This window comes from Aethalodelphis obliquidens, unplaced genomic scaffold (assembly GCF_003676395.1).
Source record: "Aethalodelphis obliquidens isolate GAN/ISIS:26980383/991018 unplaced genomic scaffold, ASM367639v1 scaffold81, whole genome shotgun sequence".
Taxonomy (NCBI): Eukaryota; Metazoa; Chordata; class Mammalia; order Artiodactyla; family Delphinidae; genus Aethalodelphis; species Aethalodelphis obliquidens.
This window is the reverse complement of record NW_020838025.1, coordinates 3,729,131-3,741,133: the sequence shown is the minus strand read 5'-3', so window position 1 is coordinate 3,741,133 and position 12,003 is coordinate 3,729,131. Positions and strand designations below refer to the sequence as shown.

At 42.3% G+C, this 12,003-nt stretch overlaps 1 protein-coding gene across 1 annotated transcript in view; it reads left to right on the top strand.

The window, feature by feature from the left end:
* The window catches only part of MED12L (mediator complex subunit 12L), a 330,647-nt gene that overhangs the window by 126,414 nt on the left and 192,230 nt on the right, over positions 1-12,003 (top strand). The gene's annotated exons all lie outside the window — the stretch shown is intronic.

Genomic DNA, 12,003 nt, shown 5'->3' with positions numbered 1-12,003 from the left:
AATAAACGCCAGAATGTTTTCATTGAAGAAGTATGTGTCGTAGCTGTGCACTTGCCTTTTAAATACAGCTTGTATAATTGTGCAATATTTCAGCACGCGTTTTTGTTGTTGCTTTACTGAACTTCGTTTTGGTTGTCACTATTGACGATTACTGATGTGATGTAAACCCTGTAAACCCTTTACTTGAGAGGATTGCATATGAAGTGTTTTTAGTTATTGGTTTCTTTCTCCCCACCCCCCACACGCTTTATGGGTTTGGTTGCTCAAATCAGCTCATTTAAATTACTGAAGTTAACAATTGACCCTTTTAGCTAGGAAATCATAGGCAGGCTTTTTTTGTTTTCTGGTGTTTTTTTTTTTAAACCTTTGTACCACTGACATTCTGGGTTAGATAATTATTTGTCATGAGGACTGTCCTCTGCATTGTAGGATGTTCAGCAGCATTCTTGGCTTCTATTAGGGGCCAATAGTATCATCTCCCTAAGTTGTGAACAAAATGTCCTCTGGGAGGCCCGATTGCCCCTGGTTGATAACCACTGGTCTACTTATGCATGGACTTTGCCAAGATAACATCTGAAAGCTATATTGTGTGATAGGAAGAGGATAGGTTTGGCAGAATGGTGGTTGGATTTGGTTCTGCCTCGGTCTAGGTTGTCACCTTTCTAAATTCTTTAAGGCAACCCTTCTCAGACTTTAATGCGCATACATATTTCCCAGGGCTCCTGCTAAAATGAAGACTCGAGATTCCATAGGTCTGGAGCTGGGTATAATGTTGGTGCTGCTAACCCAACGAGTACTCCTTGAAGAGCAAGTTTTTTTGTTTTTTTGTTTTTTTTTTTTTTTTTTGCGGTACGCGGGCCTCTCACTGTTGTGGCCTCTCCCATTGCAGAGCAATGGCTCCGGACGCGGAGGCCCAGCGGCCATGGCCCACGGGCGCAGCCGCTCCGCGGCATGTGGGACCCTCCCGGACTGGGGCACGAACCCGTGTCCCCCGCATCGGCAGGCGGACTCTCAACCACTGCGCCACCAGGGAAGCCCTGTTTTTTGTTTTTTTTAAAAGACTGTACGTAGGGGACTTTAATAAATATTTGGTGAGGAGGGTAAAAAATCAACCTTATTTTTCTTTGCTGTAGTTGGGACTTGAGGTAGGAAAAAATTACATTAAAAGGAGCCTGAAATCTAAGATTTTTCTTAGCATTTACTCATTATAAATTTCATCATAATAATCTCATCCTTCTAGTCTGTAAATATAAATTGATATTTTATGGAGAACCAGTGGTAAAAAATAAGCATATTTACCTAGAATAGCCCTAAGAGGTCATGAAGTTCTCTTTAGAAACAAAACATAAAGAGATTTAGTTTTCTGTGGTGGAATATTATATTTGATCCAGGTCAGTACTGAGCATGTTCTGGTCAGGAATGATATCTTCTAACTTCAGGAAACTGCTTACTCCCGGAGAAGGAAGGAGGGGCAAGGGATGCCATAGGGTGGTTGGACTTTAGTTGTATTTGCGGTATTTCACCTCTTAAATTCTGAAACAATGATGCCTAAATATTACTATCAATTAACACGGGGCGATTAAGTGTATTGGTGTTAACCAACATTAGTTTCTGTACTTTTGTGTACTTGAAATAGTTCATAATTAGAAAACAAAAATGTATATGGAGGGACTTCCCTGGTGGCGCAGTGGTTAAAGAATCCACCTGCCAATGCAGGGGACACGGGTTCGAGCCCTGGGCCGGGAAGATCCCACATACTGCGGAGCAACTAAGCCCACGCGCCACAACTACTGAGCCTGTGCTCTAGAGCCCGCGAGCCATAGCTACTGAAGCCTGCGTACCTAGAGCCCGTGCTCTGCAACAAGGGAAGCCACCGCAATGAGAAGCCTGTGCACCGCAACGAAGAGTAGTCCCTGGCTCGCCGCAGCTAGAGAAAGCCGGTGCGCAGCAATGAAGACCCAACACAGCCAAAAATAATTAAATAATTTATAAAAAAATATTCAATAAAGAAAATGTATTTGGAAAATGAATTGCTTTCAAATCACTCTTTAATCAGTACCCACCTATGATGAGCATTTTTCTTCCTGTTCTTTGTTCAGTTCTTATCTAACGACAGTCTGACAATTCCTTCTCTGTCCTTACAGTCCAAACATCAAAAACTTTGATCCGAGGTGCCCCAAGATCTTTTCATATGAGATAAATATTTGTTTCTAGATGATTCTTCTAACAATAGAAAGTGGTATAGATGTGTGTAATCATTGTGTACATTTCTAAACTTACTAAAGCCATTTTCTTATTATTGCTGCTTTTATCTCCCTTGCTGTAATGTGTGACTTTTTTTTCCCCTCTTTGTGGTGCCAATATGTGATATCCTAGACGGTTTCCAGAACAGTCATAAGGGTTGAATAGAAGGAGAATTTATGTATGGGCTACTTATTCAGTCTTGTAGTCATATTTTATAACATTTTATGTTATTCAATACTTTATAACATACTTTATATTTTAAAAATATTTTATACTATTGAATAGTATTAATTAATTCTTAAGTCTGTCATCAGGCTTCTGGCCTTTCTTATTCTATGGTCGGTTGAATGTTTTAGAATTTCTTGCATCCTCACTCTAGGTCCTGCCTCTTTTTCCCCAACATTGTGACTCCTTAGGAGTGGGTCAACAGAGTCCTCTGCTTCTAGGTCATAGACCTGTTCCAGGAGAAGTCACTTTAAGCATGCCAGTTTATTTCATAGAAGGGGGTCAGAGGGGAGGGAGGCAGTGTTGGGCAGAGAGAGCTATCGGGCACATGCACCAAGACACATGAGAGGACAGCACAACAGGGGGGACACGGATTGCCCAAGCTCTTGAGTAACATGATAGAGCCTTGCCAATCAGTTACTGTTATCACCATTTTGCAAATGAGGAAACTGATGCTGAGAATGGTTAAGTAACTCATCAAAGGCGAATTGGGCAGCTAATATGTGGCCAGACAGTATTCAAATTTATGTCTCTTCATCTCCAAGCCAGGTCTCCTCTACTCCTGAGGGAACTCGGGGCAAGCATGTTTTGTTTGTGTTCATGAGTATGTGCATGTATTGCAGGCCCTTCAGCATTTTTCTAGAGTATTGTTTTTAGGAATCACTTATCCAGTATTGTTTTTGAGAGAAGGTGGACATGTGCGTGTGAGTTTGTGAGTATGTCCTTTTTGATCTAGGTGTTAAAGGTCTGCAAGGTGTGGATGCCTTCAGTTTCTCCAGTTAGTCTCTGGGTACCACTGCATACAGAAACTCCATAACGGATGGTGAGTTAGTGTGATGGTAAGCTGATAATGATGCCCAAACCTAGTTTTTTACTTTTAATTCCAACCACTTCCCTTAAAATACTTTCAGCAGAACTCTTAGCAAAGTGCAAGGCTGGCGCCTCCTCGATCCCGGGTCAGTCTTCACATCTTGTGGTGATGCAAGCAGATCACGGGAGCCGGGGGAGAGGGCGAGATGTGGCACAGATGCCAAACTTCTGGGGCCGTGGAAGTGGCTACCCATCCTAGCCTCCGTACCAGGAGCTGCATCTGGATCGTCAGGATAGACTTTGAGGGATTTTCCACCTACAATCTTTGGTATAGCCCAGGGGTTCTCACCCTTGGCACTACTGACATGTTTTTGAGTTCCAGTTCTTTGTGGGTGAGTGGTCTGGTGCATCGTAAGATGTTTAGCTGCATCCCTGGCCCTATCCACTAGGTGCCAGCAGCACCCATGACTTAAGACAAGGAAACATGTCTCCAGACATTTCTTAAGATGTTCCCAAGTTGAGAACTACTGAAATAGCCCCTTAATGGTAGTTGTATTTGGTATCATTTTGATACAGGAATAGAATTTTGTCAGCTCTCTCATTGGTGCTAAACCTGAACTGTATGTTGAGTAACTCAGCAGCGATTAAGTAATTCACATGCTTAGGTCTTGGAATGTGAAGTGGGCTTTCTTTACAGCTCTGTTGGAATAATGGGCAGACAGTGCAGTATAATGGTTAAAAGCATGCATGTTGGATGTAGTGGACCTTGGTTAGAAATATGGCTCAATTTCTTAGTAGCTGTGATATTGGAATAGTTACAGAGTGCCTCCATGTTTCTGTCTTTACATCTCTAAAGTGAGAGGATAGTAGTTGCTACCTCATAGGGTTTCTATTCCTATAAGAATCAAATACCTGGTGCCTGGCAGTGTATGACTCAGAGGAAACGTTGGGGGTTCAGGGAGTGACTCAGCTGACAATAGACGAATCGGAGGTCCCTGGGACTCTCAGCCGGCCAGGAATTCCCCTGGGTCAGGCTCCCACGGTGTGCCCTACTTCCCCACGTTTATTTGAGGTTGATGTTCTTCTGCACTGAAACGCAGGGCTGCAGTGTGCTCCAAACCTCCTCGGGAGTCTGGCCCAGCAGCGCTTGCCTCGGGGAGGCTGGGGGAAGGCCGTTCTTCTTATGGTCCCTGGGTTCTCGTCACAGGAAGCAGCACTCAGCAGCAGGGAGTATGAGTGAGGTCCAGAGCGTTTCATGCATTTACTTGGCAGTCCACACGGGTCTGCATTTTTGATGTGAGTGATGTAAAGCTGTGAAACTCCTGTCTTCAGAGTTTGGGGAACTGATTCCTTTCTCTATCTGGACTTAGATTGAGCTGTTAGGATTCCTGACTTAATTTTTTCCAGCCTGTTCTTCTGCAGCATTGTTTTGGAATATGTGGTTCTATTCCCTGGGGTGAGGCAAGGAAATGAACCTCTGACCTCTTTTTGCTTTACTGAGATGGTGTTTGCGTTTCTCAATCAGGCGTGCAGTACTCAGTTTTTTAGATCTTGGGGCTTTTAGGGCCTTAACGCATATCCCTCTGCCAGGGGGCTGGGGAATAGATTTTCATTTGTGAGGAACCAACAACTTGACTTAGCTAAATATCAACCAGGTATATGTTTGTTCAAGATTGAGGCTTGCATATCCCAAAGGAAAAGAATATAAATATCCAGAACTTTAGATGGGAGTGGAAACACTACAGAGAAGTGATTCTCATACACTTTAAAGCCTAAAATTTATGTACTTCCTACCTGTTAGAGGAATCAGTAACCTTTGATATAATAAAATATATTGTTACACTAACCTATGAATTGGGAAATGCTTTAAATGAATTTGTATTTTATTAAACACAGCATATGACAATGAAGCAACTACGTTCATTTCAAAATGAGTAGGACTTAAATGTGAAGGATGCATTTTTATGCAGCTTATAGATGGTGCTCAGAGTACACATGGAAAGAAAGACCTTTGCTTTTTTTTTTTTTTTTTTTTTTTTTTGGTGGTACGCGGGCCTCTCACTGTTGTGGCCTCTCCTATTGCGGAGCACAGGCTCCGGACACGCGGGCTCAGAGGCCATGGCTCACGGGCCCAGCCGCTCCGCAGCACGTGGGATCTTCCCGGACCGGGGCACGAACCCGTGTGCCCTGCATCGGCAGGCGGACTCTCAACCACTGCGCCACCAGGGAAGCCCAGACCTTTGCTTTTTATGAGTCCGAGGCCCATCCCAATGCGATCCATTGTTGAATGTAAGTGTCCTCTTTAGATCAATACATTTGTGACTGTTTCACTTTTCATATGGATTTCAGTATGAGTTGCTCATATGTGTTTTGAGGATACTATCTTACATCTTGCCATGCCCTATGGGAGCTATTAGATGCCATTTCATTGTTGCCTCAGAGGTGGTGTCCGAATGGACGGAATCTGATGATAAGAAGTGCTCCTTCCTGTCTGTACCACGAATTGAATTTCATGCTCATGACCTGCATGGACCAGGACCAGCTTTATTTTACTCCATGGTGGGGTTTTTTTTTTTTTTTTTTAATTGCAGCCTACACTGACTTCCTTTCTAATCTTTCTTTATACATTGTTGCCTTCCTCTTTTGTATTTTCAGGCTCTCTCTCAGTCTAGAGGCTACTTTCCTTCAAGGTATAAACCTCCACAAGTTCTCAATAAAATTTGTAGGTCTTGAAGTCCTGATACCCTAATAGCTATAAACTTGCTCAAGCCATTTCCAACTTTAAATAACAAAAGTAAAAAATCCTCTGTAGGTGGAAAGGTAGCAATCTCCATTATCAATGAGATTATCTTGTCTCTAAGTATCACCACCCACTAACAGGGACCAAGGCTCCTTGGGGAAGTGACTGATTTCAAATCAGGCACAGGGAAAGGTGAGTTGATACCTTGCAGGCAAAAAAGCAAGGAAGTGCTCAGACCAATGAGGAAGTGTTAAGGGCGGGGGGTGGGGGGGGGGGAAGAAAAAAAAAAGGACATGGGAGCTGACTTGGTGGTACTTCTAAATTCAACAGTTTGGATATCAATAAGAAGGACAGTAATAGATGAAAATACTTTTAAAAACAAACCACATTCAAGAGTTGATAGTGATATTAAAAATACAGATGAAAAAGGCAGGATGAAGACAGGGACAAGCTCTTCTTTGTAGAAGAATGTCAGCTAGAAAAGGTAGAAGGAATGATAGAATTAGAAAGTCAACAGTTTTCAACCTCAGTGTAATAATTGATTCAGGCAACAGTCTTCAGTGTTTGTGAAAAGTCTCTTGGCGAAAGGTTGTAGGAGAACAGGATGTTCCAATCTAAAAGCATCACTCACAGATCATTTAGAATAACAAAGAAAAAAATGGTACCTTTTCATCTGGCAGTCACTGAATGATTGAACTTACCAAAAATGGGATAATTCGATATTTTGCCTCTCAATATGACTCAGTTAGATGTACACAACCTACCTTGTCAAAAAGCTAATCATGGATAAACAATTGGACAAATTCAGAACATGGATCATTCTATAAAACAACAGCCCAGACTCTGTAAATAAATCAATGTCATGAAAAGCAAACAAACATGATGGGGTGGGCGGGAGCAGTTCTAGATCAAAAGAGGCCGAAGAGAAATAATGTGCTGTGTGAACTGTGATTGGTGGCTGGGGGCGGTAGAGGGTAGCACTATAGAAATTATTTTAGGGCACTTGTGTGAATCTGCATGCAGACTGTATATTAGATGGTGTTATTGAATTGTCTTAATTTTTCTAGGTATGGTAATGGCATGGTTAACTAGGAGAATATTCTTAATCTTCAGAGATGCATATTGAAATATTTAGGAGGGAAGGGTCATGATTTTGTGCAACTTATATTCAAAATGGTTTAGTAAAAGAAATGTAGTAGAAAATTTAGTAAAAGAAATGTGTGTATATATGTGTGTATACATGTACTTTTCTGCTGGTATATGTAACTATATATGTATACACGTGTATATATATGCATACGTATATGTATGTATCGTATGTGTGTGTATTAGTTTTGAGGGAAGGGTCCCTAGCTCAGTGCCTGACACATAGCAAATGCATAACAGTTCCTCAGACTTCTCTGCTACCCTCCGTACCTTTGCTTCTCATTCACCTCTGGGAGTTTCTCTGCCTGTCCTTAAATTGGTGTTTCTTACTCTGTTCCTGGCCATCTTCTTTTCTCATTCTCCCCATTCTTCTAAGCCAAAATAATCTTTGTTAAGAACATTGCTTAAAACTGTCATCTATAAGACACACTTTTCCTTTCATCTATCACTTATGCCTTTGGTTCCTGTTATCAGGATAGCGTTCTTGGTGTTGGGAATCCTGCCCTTTTAGGGCCCAGAGTCTGGTGGTTCTGGCCTCTGAGCAGCCTCCTCTCCCATCCGCACTGGGCACCTCCGTTTCCTGCGCTTCTGCGTCTCCCACAGCCCCGGACGCTGCGGAGCCTGGCTGCGGCACCTCCAGAGCTCCCGCTGTTGTCTTGTCATCTCTTTCACTCTCATCACATTGTACAGCAGTAACTGCCATCCGTGGGGAACTTCGCCTGGTACCAGACACAGGCAGTGGTAATTGCTCTTAAAAATACCTTTGCTTTTTAATGGACTACTTGATACTTTGAAAAGAATTTATGCAAAGAAACTAAAGCACAACAAAAAGACCACAGCGCTGACTTGAGAGCCAGAGCCTCACCAGTACTCCAGCTTCTCCCTCCTCCCTCCTCCCTGGGCTGTGCCTTCCTCCACTGAGAGGGAATCCTGACCTGAATTTTGTGTTTCTTATTTCCTGCCTTTAAACATAAATGGTTTTAAATCTATATGAACATAGATTCCATTATAAAAATTGTTCATGGTTCATGGTGTATGTAGTGTTCCAGCACTTTTTTTTTTTTTTCTTATCTCCAGCTCAGCATTATGTTTCTAAAGGAATTGGAAAATTTGGAAAAGGAATTGGAAATAGTTGGAAAAGATGAAGGTTCATTCACCCTATAGCTGAGCATTTTAATTCCTAAGTATATGCCCTAGAAGTCTCTCTTCCAGAAGCATACCAAGTATGTATGAGAATATCCACGTACAAGGATGCTCATAGAAACACTGTAATGGCAAAAACGTAGAAATAGCTCAACTGATTATTAACAGGAAAAGGGGTTAAAAAAATTTAGTGAACTTTTGTGCGGCACTGAAAATGAACGAACTACAGCTATGCACTTTTAAATCCTCCAGTAGACCTCATAAGACAGAAGTAATCTCATACTATAGTGAAGGAAACTGAAATCTAGACAGCTTGAGTAACTTGTCCAAGGTGTAAGAACTAGTGTATTGTAGAACTGAGACGTGGGTCCAGGTCAGTGTCATTCTAAAGCTTTAACTACGAGGGAATATTGTTTCCTGTTGACAAGTCGTCTTTTTATTAGCTTGTCTGTTCTACTGCATGGAGAGAGAGCTTTGTATTTTCATGTAGCTCAGCAAATAGTTCATAGTAGAAGTTGCATGAATTTCTGATGAATGACCTAAAACATTGTTATTTTACCTAGGAAGAAGGCTGTGTAAGGGAGCTTAGTGGCGTGAACAAGTTCTGAGATGGTAACCAGAGCACCTACAATTCAAACCCACCTCTTTTCAAGCCCCCAGTGGCCGTATGTTCTTACCTTGGTTACATGCCTCCCCTCTAGTAGGTGGCTAGGAGAGGCCTGGCAGATATAATGTCAGCATAACTTGGATTATTGCTATCCCATGTTCCTTATCCAGGGGCCACAGTTGCTCTCCTGGTGGACAGCAGAGGCCTCTCATCAGCTGTGTGGCTTTTTTGCCTATAATATGAAGCTGCCCAGCCCGCAGCAGCAGAAGCGCCAGCAAGCTTTCTTCTGTCTCTCGAATGTCCCTGACTTGGTCAGCCTGTGGGGAAGTGCAGGTCTGTTTGTGTGTATGGGGTAGGGGTGTAGAGAAGGCAAAGTAGCAGATATTTGTCCCCTTTGGCAAGTAAGCCAGTACGTGTCACGAAACATTATTGTGCTGCTTAGTTTTTTGGCCCAGTGAAACAAAAATTGGAAAGAAAAGCAAAACTTAACTGCCTAGCTACCCCCTTGAGCTCTTCCTTGCCTGCCATCCAGCGCTGGACAAAGCTCTGAGCAGGTACATTCTTTTTCTCTGTCCCAGATAAATCGTGAAAGGCTTCTGTTCCTTTGTAAACTGGCGGGGGCTCTTGGCAAGGGTCTACAGACACGACCACAGCCAGGTTTTGTCAAGCAGTGCGTAGGAGTAGTAGGAATACCCAGGTGAATTTGCTTTCACACTGTCACCACGGTCATGTTGACACCCACTTCTAGAAAGGTGAACCTCACTGGGGCAGAGGTGCTCGGAGGCCTGGCCTCTGTCTGTGGCGTTGTCTGTCTCTAGCATCTTACTGTGGCTGCCTCATATTGGTCTCTGTTCAAGCGTCACCTTCTCAGGGAGGCCTTCCCAGTTTACGACGCCTGACACAGCCAGGAGCGTAGGCAGCGCTCTACACCCTCTCACCATGTTTTGTTTTCTTCAGAGTGGTCTTCGTTATTTAAAGTAGTGTTTATTTTTCAATTTATTTCCTCCATCATCCCTCCGCCCCGCCCCCTCCCCCATTCCTACTACGCCGTGAAGGTAACCTTCATGAGAACAGAACTTATTTCTCTTGTTCACTGTTAAATTAGTGCCTGGCATATAGTAGATGTTCAATAGATATTTACTGAATTTATGAATGAATCTATCTGTACAGCTTTGGTCAAATTAAGGATTTGATTTACTTAACTGTCAAATGATGAGTCTGTTCAGGACCTCAGAGTTTCACAGTTTCTATGTGCGTAATAGGTTAAAATGTATAGATATCTTTTAAATTCGTTGGTGCATAAAGTTGGATTCACCATAGTCTTATATAACCATATGGCGTATTCTTAGCACGCAAGGTTCATGCAAGGTTGACTCTAAAATTTTTATTTTGTTATTCTTTTTTTTTTTTTTTTTTTTGCGGTACGCGGACCTCTCACTGTCATGGCCTCTCCCGTTGCGGAGCACAGGCTCCGGACGCGCAGGCTCAGCGGCCATGGCTCACGGGCCCAGCCGCTCCGCGGCATGTGGGATCTTCCCGGACCGGGGCACGAACCCGTGTCCCCTGCATCGGCAGGCGGACCCCCAACCACTGTGCCACCAGGGAGGCCCCTATTTTGTTATTCTTAATTACGTTAATAATCTCCCTCAAGCTCAATAACCAAAACAAAAGCCAAGACTTTGACAATTATGAGCTGCATGTAACTGAATTCTCTTTCTTCCCACATGCCGTCTCTCTGGCCACCATGCACCCTGAACCCCATTTTTTTCATTCTCTCGCGGTTTTAGGTTGTTTTGTTACATCTGTATGTATTCCTAAAAGTGTGTTGTTGTATGTCTATGTGTGTATGAAATTGTGATTTTAGAAGAAACATATGTAATCATTCAGTGATTTCCGTCATTTAGATTTGGGTACCACACGTTGCCCGTGCTGGTGAGCATTGTTGCCGTAATTCATGTGTTTTGGTGACTGTAAACATTCCATCGTCTGACCATGCCATGGTTCACTCATTCGGTTTCCTATGTTTGGGATGTTTCCAGGTTTTTGCCCTTCTGAACCATGCCAAGGTACATATCCTTGACGTCTCTTGATGAACATGTGAAAGAGTGTCTTGTGTGTATAAATAGAGGATTTAAATTGCTGGATCATAGGTATATGAATGTTAAACTATAGGAAATAATGCCAAACTATTTTCCAGAGTGGTTGCAAATCCTCTGTGGGTACACATCTTCTTCAACGTTTCCTATTCTCGGATATAAAATTTTTTGCTTATGAAATGTTACTACATTGTGGTCCTGATTTACATTTCCATGATCACAGTGATATGGGCATCTCTTCATATGCTAATTGGTTATTTCCATGAAATAAATGTCTAGTCATATCTATTGCTCATTGTTCTTTTGGGTTGTTTGTACTATTATTGATTTGTAGAAATCCTTCAAATATTGTTGATACCTGCTTTGTTGGGTATATGTATGGTGAATAGCATCTCCCAGATTGTAACTTGTCCGTTTTCCTTTAAAAGTATATTTTGATAAACAAGTTATTAATTTTAGTATATTCAGATTATCAAATTTTTTCCCCCCGAATTAGTGCTTTTTTGTATCAAAAGAAAATTTTCCTATGTCAAAGTCTCAACTGAGGTGGCTTCTGGTTATATTGGAGACACTGAAGAAAGGACCCTGTAACAGGGTTTGGCTTTAAATATAACAGAACTATAAAATAGCTAACTGCAAATTTTGCTCAACAGACCTGCATCCTGCCCGTGCTAGAAACAGCATTCAGGTAGTGGCTCCAACTTTGCCTTTCTTTTTTATTTTTTAACATCTTTATTGGAGTATAATTCCCTTACATTATTGTGTTAGTTTCTGCTGTATAACAAAGTGAATCAGCTATACATATACATATATCCCCATATGCCCTCCCTCTTGCGTCTCCCTCCCGCGTCTCCCTCCCACCCTCCCTATCCCACCCCTCTAGGTGGTCACAAAGCACCAAGCTGATCTCCCTGTGCTATGCAGCTGCTTCCCACTAGCTATCCATTTAAATTTGGTAGTGTATATATGTCCATGCCACTCTGTCGCTTCAT